Here is a 12,975-nt window from a genome sequence, read left to right on the forward strand (position 1 = left end):
GTAGTTTTTGTTTAGGAAAAGCAACGATCAAGCACGAATCACAAAATGAAAGATGACTCTTATTAGAAAAAATAGCTGACATTAAATTACACATTTCTAATCTGCATTCTATCGCACAACCTATCCTTCAATAAGATAAAATAGAAAAGTTCCCAAAATCAATTAGTTATAGTTAGCAAGTGTCCGAAATTTCACAAAATAATACCCAAGCGTTCATGAGTAGAGGTAAGATTTTTGTAAGAGTGCGAGGAAAAGGCGGGAGCGAGACATAATAAATTACTGTTATGAAGAGAATTATCTACTCCTTTTAAAATAGCATAAGTGGAGGGAAAATATTATGATAAATACCATTTTTAAATTGCACTTTTAAACAATTCACTGCAAAGATAGACAAGAATGCTTACTTCAGAATTAAAATTTAGAACTACAACAACCTAATACAGTGTTGTCAGGTGGGTTGAAACAAAATCGGTTATATTTACATCTAAAATAGCTATAATTGTCTGTTTTAAACAACAAACGGCTAAAAAATCGGCTAAATATATACATATATATAGATTAAGGGGTTTTAAATTTTATATCTATCTTTCTCCAAAATTGTAAAGGGACAACAGTGCTGCTCCGAAAAACATTATACATTATTGCTTAAAAATATTAGAAAATCCGTGAGGCTGTCTACAAAAGAAGTGAGTGCAAGAGAGTTCAGTTTTTTGGGAGAGATTAAATTTGAAGACTAACCCTTTTCCTGCAAAACAATTAAAAAAAGAAGAAGTTAAATCTAACCCAAAATAAGCTAGCCCTGTAAAACTGATTAAATAATGAACAAAAAAGAAATAAGAGCGCGCTCAACATCCGTTGTTCTTTTTTTATCATTAAACTTAGTTTTTTCATTACATATATCCCTTCTCTATTGAGATATAGGTACTCGGTCCCAGTCCCTTTTTGGTCCAAAAATTTCAAGGACGCGTTAATAAAATAAAATTGTATGCAGTAGCTTAAATTTAGCTTATATGAGCTCAACCAATCAAGCTTCAGAATGCTATTAAGAGGAAAACACTGTTGACATAAAACAGAGTGCAAATTTGTGGAGTAACGCCGTGATCCGTTTCTTTTTTACTGTTTAGAGAATAGTAACGATGTCTCTATACTTCAAATAAATGTTCTTTAACCTTTTTAGTATATAATAAAATTATCGATTGAATGTTCATAGCTTATTTGCATGTAGGAGAATTGAGATAGCATGTTTACACAGAATGAAATATTTATTCCTGCAGCACAAGTTAATGTTAATTGTTGCTCTACATAAATATAATGGTCACAACAGAGATAAATCTCATCACGAGAACAATCTCACAAAAATTACAATATGAATATCATAATATTATCTCAATTGTATCCCTCACTCAGGGCTAGTTTTAGGGGTAATCATTTTATTTTCTAAAAAAGTGACAATATTTAAAAAAATGCCTTGCATCTTTGCCCCCGGACTCACTTACGCAAAATTCCTACATACAAAGTACTACACAATATCTAAAGAATACTTTATGCATGAAACACAGTCTCTTTTTTTGACCAAATAAGCACTATTTTTATATCCAGTAAATTCATAGACAATAATTACTCCAATGTCAATCGTCAATTCTACGTACTTCGAATCCAACCAAGACTTACACTCATCCCTCTGCAACAGCTCCCTAGTGTTACTCTCCGTTATTCATGAATACACACACTCTACACTAAGATGATCCCTTCTCAAGAGTTAAAGAATAAGCTTTCAAAAAAAAAACAACACACTGTTTAGGTTATAACTATGTCATTATTTAGGACGGAGGACTGTTGTCAACTCTGGCCTCATCCAAACTAATCCCACTTGTTGGTCCATAAAGAAGGTAAATCAATCTTTCGTCATTAACTTTCATACCCCAACATCATCACAGAGGCCGGATGTATGGTCTTGGTGAATGTCCTAATGCTGCTGTCAGCCTTGCCAAAGCATAACACCCAATCCTTTTGCTTGTTGTGGACGGGCTCAAAAGTAAAAATATTTTCATCAGAAAAAAAAAAAAATACCCATTTGCTGTTGTGCTTTAGATCATTCTAAAGTTGTTGACATCAGTGAAGACGGAGTTCTTTTTGGCGTTGGGACAAGAGTAATCGCCCAATTCTTCTATGCAACCTTCCTCTAGCTTTTCGGATTGCCTTACACATAGTAGACTGATGCACCTTTTTCGTTTTGGCGTACTATGACATCTTCACCATTGGGGTGACCTTAAAGGCCTCTTTGATGTTTTCAGGCTTCACTTTTGTGGGGTTTCCACTCTTGGGTTGTCTTTAAGGCAGTCCCTATCAGTAAAACGATTTCTGACCGGACAGACTGTGGCCTTGCTAACGTTAAAGGCCTTCAAGGTACTCCCGGCGCGGATTAAATTGCCTATGATGGCTCTTCTTGCCTCCATCGCGACATATGCAATATTTTTGTTTACAACAGTGACATCAATCAAGCAACCTTGTCAAGAACATCATAAACCAGCGACTTTTTTAACGGAAAATCCAAGTAGTACAGGCCTGTAGCGTCCCCCCAAATTAAGGCTTTTTTTAATTATTATTAGAAAATTTGATACCTGAAATTTAATTACATTTTTCAAATTTAGAAAATAAAATTTAATTGACTGTGAATAGCAATGGATTTTTTGAAATTTTTCACCGAAAAATTTAATAATTGAAATTTAATTTTAGAAATTTTTTTCTTTCAAATTTCAGTTTTTTCTGAACAGCTCTGGATTTTTGAAATTTATTTCCAAAAAATTTAATTGTCTGTGAATAGATATAAATTTTTGAAATTTTTTTCTAAAAAAATTTATATATATAATTTCATTTTGGAAATTTTTTTTTCATTTTTTGGAAAAAGTTGTGGATTTTTGAATTTTTTTCCAATTTTTCTGTGAATAGCTATAGATTTTTTAAGTTTTTCTTCCAAAAAATTTAATAATGAAATTTTTTTGCCAAAAATTTTGCATGCAAAATTCAATTTTTTAAATTTTTTTTCAAAAAATTTAATTGCTTGTCAATAGCTGTGAATTTTGAAATTTTTTCTTTCTAAAATTTAATAATTGATATTTTTTCCCCAAAAAATAAAATTTTCCAATTTTTTGTTTGAGAAAAATTTAATTAATCCTGCGGATACCCCTGTACTGACACTTCAGGATCAATAGAACCGGACATAAGACTGGACTTGAACGAATAAATAAGGACCGACACAACTCTGGTTGTACCTCTTGACAGCATTGTGCTCGTTTTAATTCACATTTTTTGTAACAACTCTAGTGTAGGTTATGCTTGAATAAAGAAATAGTGACTCAATACATATTATAATCCCATTTTATTCAATCACTCGAAGCCACAAATATTCCATATATTAATAGTTTTAAAAAACGAAGACATTATTGAACTCGATGCAATGAGGTGGAATCGAGGTAATGATGATCATTTTAAAGTATGTATAAAATACAGCTTTATCTAAATCTTTACTTGGAAGAGTTATGTATATACTCGTACTAACTGTATTTTCTTACTTTGAAAATCTAAACCTCATTTTAAATCAACTTGATTTCAATCACCATATTATACCTACTACATGTGAAAGCGTATTGAAAATCAATATATCTACATAATAAATGTTTAAATATATCTTTTTTGTTTATTTATACAAATTCAATATTTTTACAGAGGTAGACATACGCGTACAACCTACGTGCCTATGGTTGTGGTATATATGTAGATTAATGGTTCAATGAGACTAGGTTTTTTGTAACCACTGCAGGAACTTTACATTTCTTTATGACTCATCAATGTGGTGATTAAATTTGAATTTTTAATTTGCCGCTTATTCAAGATATTATGTATATCTGTGAAAGAAATTATCTTTTTCAAAGCAAATAAAATATATTTGAAGGCATTAATAATAATGATTGTATGTAAAGTATCGTTTACCCCTATTTGGTCATTGGGTTCGTCATTTTTGGAAACGACCCTGAGGATTTTATCATTTGAAGGGCTTTTGATATGCATAAATATATACTATAGCAACTCTTTTTTAAGAAAGTTATGAGGTTTTGAGATAACAAAGAAAAGTGTTTTGTTGATCTAATACGGTGTTATCCTGATAAAATAAAAAGCTGTTGATTTTTCTCCTACCCTACTCCTAATTAGTGTTATAAATGTTGATTGGTTGAACTTCAAGATGTACATAAGTCCCTAACTTTTTAAAAGGAGTAAAGAAATGAATGCCGCTCAAAGAAGATTTCCGTTAAGTCCAAGATTTCATATTGAGAGAAAAATGAGTGCCATTCATGCATTTCGTTCACTTTTAAACGTGTGCACGTGAAAAATCTTTAAACAGAGTTCATTTATTAGTTCCTTTGTTATTAGTCTCGAAATACATATTTTAACGTTTTCACCAAAGCAAAAATCAAGTGACGCTTTACAACTACATAATCTATATTTTCCAAAGTTTAATTGGCAACAAAAATACTTTTTTCCGCTAGAGTCGCTAAAGATATCATAAATTACTCTATAAACAACTTCACAACATTCATGAATTCCTTAAGGAAAAAATGATTAAGCGAAGTCATCTTTGGTTCCTCAAAGTTTTTTCGTAGGTAGCTTAATTTGGACAAGAATTGAAATCTAACGGACATTTGGTCTAATAAAATTAGCAAAGAATGGCTGACCGAGTCCAAGCCTGGTCTAGCCCCTCAAGCACTCAAATACTTAAAAATAATAAATATTTTCTTGGAAAAAACAAAACTAAGGAATATATGAACAGTGTCGTTTTTTCGCTTAATCCCTTAAATTTTCCATTAATTCCTTTAGTTGTTTCTATAGTTTAATTGCTGCGTTGGATTAAACTAAGAATTCATAAATGGGACCAAATGGATATAGTCTTCGTTGAAAATAGTCTTATCGATTAATCATTAATAGTATGATAAAAAGAAAAAAAAAAATTAATATGGTCACCCTGAATATTTGAAGAATGCTTGGGAGGATAGCAGCTTAGCTGTTATGACGTTCCATTAAATTAGCTGCAAGTAAATATGAAATGCTGAAAATAACCTCAAATCCCACTCTGTACCTATATAGCAATGATCAAGGTAGGCATTACTCCGATATCAATCCACAATTCTACTTTGAGTTCAACAAGGACTTTCTTTTAAGAATAATGATAATATTTGTGGATTTTAAAATTAACATATATTCAGGTAGCAACTACAATAAGCCGCCCCTCTTTCATTATATTATTATTTTAATCAATGGATGTAGTAGAGGGACGGTGAATAGAAACACAAGCTTATACCGTAACGCGTGTACGACTGATGTTTGACTTGCACCACGCTTTTAAAAATAGACGTCATAGTTGTGAGTGGTTGTATGTTTTCTCAAAATCTGTTTTTCTTGCCCAGCAGGTGGTTTTATTAAAATTGAAAATTGTAGCAATAGTGACGTCATAGACTATGAGTGGTTGCGTGATTTTTTGATATTTTTCTCCAATGTCGTCATTAATATTTGAAATTTTTTTACAAAATGTTTAATTTTTTGTGAATATTTCTAGATTTTTGAATTTGTTTGCCAAAAAAATTTAATATTTTGCGAACATTTTGGATTTTTTTTTTTCAAAAAATGTAATGTTTTAAGAATTTCTATAGATTCTTGAATTTTTTTAATTTTTGCATTTTTTTTCAAAAAAATCCCCTCGTTACCCACATTTGGCTGTTGGTAATTTTCCAGCTTTAAGGGACTTTATTTGCGACGCATAACAAGCAAGTAAACCATTCCCACGTTTATATTGTCTCATGATAGAAAAATAACGATAATTCTATAGTAATTAATGAAGATGAGATGTGAAAAGGAATTAGCAAATCTAACTGTCTGTCGTTAGATATTTTTATTTACATGTTTTAATATTATAAAGAAGAATGTAGGGAGTATTTTTAATGGACTCATCATCATCATACACAAATACAGTTAGGATATTTGGGTGGGAACACTCAAAAATGCTTGGATTTCTTACATGGTATATACAATTAGTCTGTACATACTTCCTTAATAGTAGAACGTTTGAAAGGTTGAGTGATGAACAAAAACTATTGTTCCGAATTTGTTTGGATTATAAATAAATTATTGTTTATGTTACTAAAGAGTTGATAACTCTTGATAATTAGTTAAATAGGAAAAAAACCTATCATCTCCATTTTAGAGATTAATATAAGTATTAGATTTAGCAAGCCATTAGACTCGAATAACAATATCAGACTTGGAACTTATGAGTTATAACTCAATTAATATGACTGGATGTAGGTAATTCAAGTATTCCCAAATGAAATAAACCGACTTATTTTTTATTCTTATAACTTAAGAGCAACTAATTTATGTCAGATCTTAATCATCTTAATCTAGGTCATATCAATGGAGTTACAAGTGGTTCATTATTTAATAGTCTCTTTAAACTGCAAAGGTAAGACGTTCTTCTCACCTCTTCGGGGAGGCTGTTCTATATCCATATAGTTTGATTAAAAAACCTTACTACATACTTTGGGCTTGATAATACAATGAGTCAGTTCATTAATAACTTTAAACACCATAACCACATCCTGAAGTTTCCTCCTCTTTTCAAGCGACAACAGCCCGACTAGATGTAAACCAACCTCATAGGATATGTATATCGCCGCATACCATCTTAATAAAAGGTTTTTGTACATTTTCAAGAGCTCTGATATCCTTTCTATACATTGGATTCCGCAACTCAGAAGCGTAGTTAAAATTAGGCATAACAAATGCTTCATAAAGCTTCTTCATCAGCTTCATATTTACGGGTTTAAAACACCTCTTAATAAATCCAACCGCTGTGTTTACTTTTCTAACAATACTGTAAATGTGAGTGCTGAGTTTCATATTAGAAGATGTCAGCACTCCAAGATCCTTAAAAACACCCACATTCTTCATTTCTCCAAGATCAATAGCATCACCCCGAAAAATCATAAAGGAGCTCTTCTCAAGATTTACAGGAACTCTCCAACGGTCGCACCAGCTCAGAAAATCTCTGAGGTCATGTTTGGCCCCCATCTTCTGAATGGCAAACAAGCTTTGTATCGTCAGGATACATATATATTTTGGATCTGAGGTTGTCACAAAGATAATTAATATAGACAGAGAAGAGGGTAGTTCTAACGACACTCCCCTGAGGTACAGAAGATGGGACACCTTTTGAAGCTGATCCAATACTGTTTATCAGAACTCGCTGTTCTCGATTTCTGAGCCAAGATGAAATCCACTGTAAGAGTTCGCCCCCAATCCCAATGCAATATAGTTTGTGTTCGAGCCTACCATGCAGGACTTTGTCAAAGTATAAGACATATGTACCCAGTGGTTTTGTCACAAGACCTTTGTCCCTTCCCTTCGGAATCCGTGTTGTCTGGGAGATATGGAATTGTATTTGTCAAAAAGTTTCTCACTTCAGAATTGATTAGCTTGTGATGGAAATTGGTCGTTAATTACGAACATCCTTACAGCTTACTTTTTTTGTGTATTCCGAGAATATTGGCACATTTCCTGCAAAACGGCACCACTCCCTCCTGTGTCGACTTGTTGAATATGATTATAAGAGGGAAGTAAATAACGTTACTAAGCTTCTTTAAGAAAAAAGCACAAACAACATCAGGACCCGATGAGAAAGAACTATTGAGTGAGGAAATGGCTTTTACGACAACTGATTCTGCAAAGAAATTCTTGGATAGGCGAGAACAGTTATCTGGGAGTGGTTGATCAATGTAGGGAGTCTCAGAATCTCTTGAGTAAACTGAGTGAAAGAAGTCGTTAAAAAGATGTGCAATTATCAATACTTATCAATAAGGGAGTGAATTATATCACGAAATGTATACCACATATCCTTGACACCTGGTACCATGTTCGTGGAGATATATTTAAAACAGAAATATATCTATGGCAAATGGATAATTTTATCGAGGGAAAAATAAATTAATAAAATGTGAAGTTTTGCGAATGTAACTTTATTTTTTCTTTCTACAACAAATTACTCATCGTTTACCTTAAGGGAAAAAAGGTAAACCTATCAATTTATTTTTTATCGGCATTTTCTTATTTTTTTGTATTATATTTGGCAAATATATACAATAAATATAACTATAAATCCATTAAATTGAAACATAATCAATCATCAAATGTAGTATAATTTCAAAGTATAAATATAAACATAGTAACTTTTTATTTCAATAAAAATGTAAATTTATTAAAGTTAATAATAAACTGTCCGGAACGATAAAATACATCCTAAATCAGAGGTCATCAACCTTATGCCCAATGGTACCCGTTGGCTTCTTCATAGACGCCCGGTGGACTTGTTCTAAACATATTGTACGGGTTTGATTTCCTGATTTAAATATATATATTTCTTAGAACTATAAAATAGCTCTCAGCTTTAAAAAGGTAGGTGACTTCTTCTCTTTAGGTAAAGTAGATACATAGGATTTTTTTATAGTTCAAGACATTCCTCTATGGGGTAAGGGAACGAAAACTATTTGTCATGAATTTAACAAAATGTTATAATAATTATTGTGACAAAGTTCGATGTTTTATGATTTTTCAAAATCTTAATTTTATGATCGAGAGGTAATTGGACATTATTATAGATGGGATTTGTATAAGAGTGTGAGGAGAAAGGTGGGCGGGATATATGAGAATAATGCTCATGACGTTTTATTAGATCACCTACAATCAGCTGTGACAAGAGAGGAAGGAGAAAAAAAAAGGACATTACTATAATTTTTACGATGTCGATCCCCAATTCTACTCGGAGTCCAATACATACATACAATTATAACTCCGCAAAAAATCCTCAGGGTTACGGTCCGTCTTTTATGAGTACACGCGAACTTTTAGTCAGGGTTTGAATATTTTTGAATCTATTCAGGTAAGGAGGTTCACTAATCAGGAATTAAATGATACTGACAACTGCTTAGGGAAAGAAAATTCATTCTTTATATTACCATTTACGATTACAAATTGACGGGACAGCTAAAAAACACACTGGATTTACATAATTGCCGTTGTGACTGGTTCAGGTTCAGTGGTTCTATCGGCCCTGGCAGGGTTCTTTCATTTCATCGGGTTTGGTCTCGGTTCAGCTTTGTCTGTTCAGTTCCAGTCTTCAGTATCGGTTCTTTTTAATGCGAGATCAGTTTGGTAACATCCACTTTAAGCAAGGGGCATCACTAGAAAATGAGGGCTCACGAAATGATACTCTATACAAAAAGAGCCACAGCTACATTATACGAAGAGTGCGTAATACCCCAAGTTCCGACAGGGGTCTCGAAAACTCGTATAAAAGGGCTTGTGATTAAAATGTATTAGTGGGGGGAGCTTTGCATTGTGAAGTTTGGGGACCCATGCCCTTTGAAGTATTATAATTATCATAGAATAGGGCCCTGACAAGCTTAGTAGATCCATAATCTACCCCCCTCCCCTTGTTGTATTGACACTGTCTGGTATCTAAAACCCCTTTCCCAGATTTCTGACCCTCTAATTATGCGTAAGAGTACTTAACCTCCTTAATAAAATACAAGTTCATCAGTAATTAGTCATTTTATGCCTTAAGTAGTATATTAATATTACATGGTACATAGTTAAAGCGTACTTTCAATCACATCTGAAAGTAAAACTGAGTTTATTATTAGAGTTAAACTCCTTTTTCCTCAAACGTTTGTATCTCAGGCAAGGGTGTAAGGACTAAAGAGACACTCAAACCATATTTAAAAAAAAAAAGGTATCAGATTGAATTTGTTTATTTGACTAGCATCATTGTTAGGAATTGTGATTTTCTAGAGAAACTTTGGAGTTTATATTCCCCGCATTTCCCCCCTAGTTATTCTTTGTCCGAGGTTGCGTGAATGAGTGATTATAATTGAGATAAATGTTTTTTTGTTTCATTGTTATTTGAACTGGATTTTTGAAATTGGTTCGAACTTGAACATCGTATGTTATGACTAGGAACATGTTACCCGTAGGCCTTTCCGGTATACCACCAACAACCCTTTTTAAAATGAACGCAGTATCTTCTTACTACTTATTTACTTAGATGATAGGTTGAGGGATGTTTACCATCAGGAAAAATTAGAACTAACCTTACGAAATATGCTCATAGTAGGTTTTTTTTTGAAAGGCAACTGCCTATGAATGAATCAGCCTTTATAATATCTTTAGTAAAAACTATTTTTTGGGAGTGGGAAGGGATTTTGTGTCGAGTCAATAGATTAATTGAAAAGCAGGTTTCCTAAATAATAAAAGGACTTTTTCTAAGCGTTTTAGTACGTTCTTAGTATTAACTCTTGACGTTTCTAAAATATGTTTTATTCACGTTTTTTATAAAAAGGTTTTGACGTTTTAAAGACGTCCTGAAAATATTTTGCAAATCTTATAAGAATGTCCAGAGGAGTTTTTAAGAGCCTCTAAAACCTTTCTTTAATCTTCAAAAAACCTATCACGAACGTTAAAAAATATTAATGACATATACTACAGGATGCAGCACGAATGTTCTACTATACCCATACATGTATGGTATCAAAATAACAATGAAAAAGTACTCATTATTAAATAGTAGGAGGAGAATTAAACAAGTGAGCAAGATACGGAAAAGGACTAATTATTGAAGACTTAGGTGGCAGAATGAAAATATTTCTATAATGGTCCTTATAGAGGAAAACCTACCAGACTAAATAAAAACGTTTTTGTGCTTGATTGTTGACTCTACTCTACTTACAAAAGAAGACTGGTATAAGAATGTCTTCTTGCTTAAACATGAACGATAACAGTGACTTCTGGAAATAAGTTTTGAATATCAGTAACAAGGTACACTTCTTTGGCCATTTATTATAACACTAAATCCACGGGGTTATTTTTGAAATGGACAGCCACAGAGGCAGGACATGTTTCCTCTAATCTTGTATTCACCCTTTTGATCCTTCCTAATATGTTGCTGGCATCAACAAAATGCGTCATTTGTCTCTACAAAAACGAATTGATTTATACAATTTGAGAGTTGTTCCTCTTGTATTATACAGAGCTACCTTCATTCCTTCTCTAGCAGAATCTGCAATGATGCAAGATGATGTATAGTTTAAGGGTCTCTTCCATAAAAATTATATTCCTGCTTAAAAGCGTCCAAAGGATAAATTCGGCGGTGGGATCTGCCTTTTATCTAGTATAATTCCAAAATGTTACAAAAAGGTTGTGGATTAATTAGATGTATACCCGTTGAGAGACTTGAGGCCGAATTTCACGTCCTCTAAATATTATGAGTGGATTCAAATGGGAACACCCTTAACTATTCGGGATTTGGAAGTTTTTTCACCACTTCTAGCATCTATTTAGATAAATTTATGGAAAGGAAGACCTACTTATCATTCAGATTCAACGATTGATATAATTCACGAAAATAGGACTAAAATGCCTTTTTTAATAAATGTGGGAATCCGTTTTAATTAGAGAAGACTGCTCTCCATCATAAAATTTTAAGTTATCATGACTTAAGCCAGGAATCTATCTTTTGGGGTGGAAGATTCCGTCTTCCTCTTGAGAGCTCTCTTAAATATTTTACTCCTTCAAAACCAGGGTTTTTAAAAATGAGCTTTTGTCACAATTCATCGGTGGAAGTGAAGTCTGTGTCAGATAAACTTATGGTACTACTCGATCTTCCTCCTTCATGGGAACGAAGAATTCACCGATCAATTTCTGGAATTTCAGACAGGACCAAATTTACGGCACAATTTCAAATTTCCACTGACAATATCAAATTTTATTATCCGTTCAAAGACTGCGGTTTTATGTTCAACTCTACCCTACACGCTTTTGCTGATTGTTCAGTTTTGAGAGGAGTCAAATATTTTATCCCATTCAACGTTTGTGTGACAAAAGATATTACTTCTAACTTAATAAAGGCAAATATATTATTTGGAGGCCATAAGAGAAATAAAAATCCTTCTTCTGTTCACAAAGCCGTGGAGTTTGCTCTATTAAATATTAAATCATTGATTGCTAAAAAATTAACTATTAACTCTCCATTACATGTGGAAGAATTAAGAGCTATAATGATGAGCGGAGATACTCGATATTCAGCACTTTCTATCAAAATCCCTCTGTCATCATCTTCGTTGTAGGCATGGGCCGGAAATATCCTCAAATTTGTTCCTTCGAGGTCCGTGCAATATTTTAATCTAATCAAGTCAATAATAAGAAGTCATCGTCGTTTTTTATTAACCTTAGCTGATGTTTAGAATTTTGTACAAAAAATATTATATCAGGTTATTTTACTTCAGGACATTAAATATGAACTATAATGTTCATTTATGTTTTTTTTTAACGTAATTGTCCTGTTGCTTTTTATTTATCTACTTTTATTTTTATGTGTATTCATTATTATTTACACTGTTTGTATTGTAGAATATAAATACATGATTTTAACCTAAAATACCTAAGAAAAACCTTAAATAAGTAACCAAATAAAAAGAGATTTTTGCTTTGTGTTGTGTGTTGTAAAAGTAAACAATTTGTTTTTTCCATTTTTTTAATATTACATGAAAACTGTATTTGCTGCTGACATTGATGGTCCCAATCAGGAATTAATTGACAAAAAGTAGGTCTTTGGAATGGTTTGGCTCCGATTTATTTTCTGAATGTAATGAAAAAACAGTTCCATGGCTTAGGATAGTGCCATACATATCTCCTTGTCATATAGTCTTGGAGGTCAGGATCAGTAAATACCTCTCAATCACTAGCAGGGCCGTACGTTAGTATTGCGCTTTGTCCGCTTCAGCGGACCCAAAAAAAAAACCTTACTCAACCGTCCACCAATCATATATGTAAATATAGATGAATTAAGTCATAATTAATTATTAAAATCTATTATAT

Source organism: Lepeophtheirus salmonis, chromosome 1, assembly GCF_016086655.4.
Source record: "Lepeophtheirus salmonis chromosome 1, UVic_Lsal_1.4, whole genome shotgun sequence".
Taxonomy (NCBI): domain Eukaryota; kingdom Metazoa; phylum Arthropoda; class Copepoda; order Siphonostomatoida; family Caligidae; genus Lepeophtheirus; species Lepeophtheirus salmonis.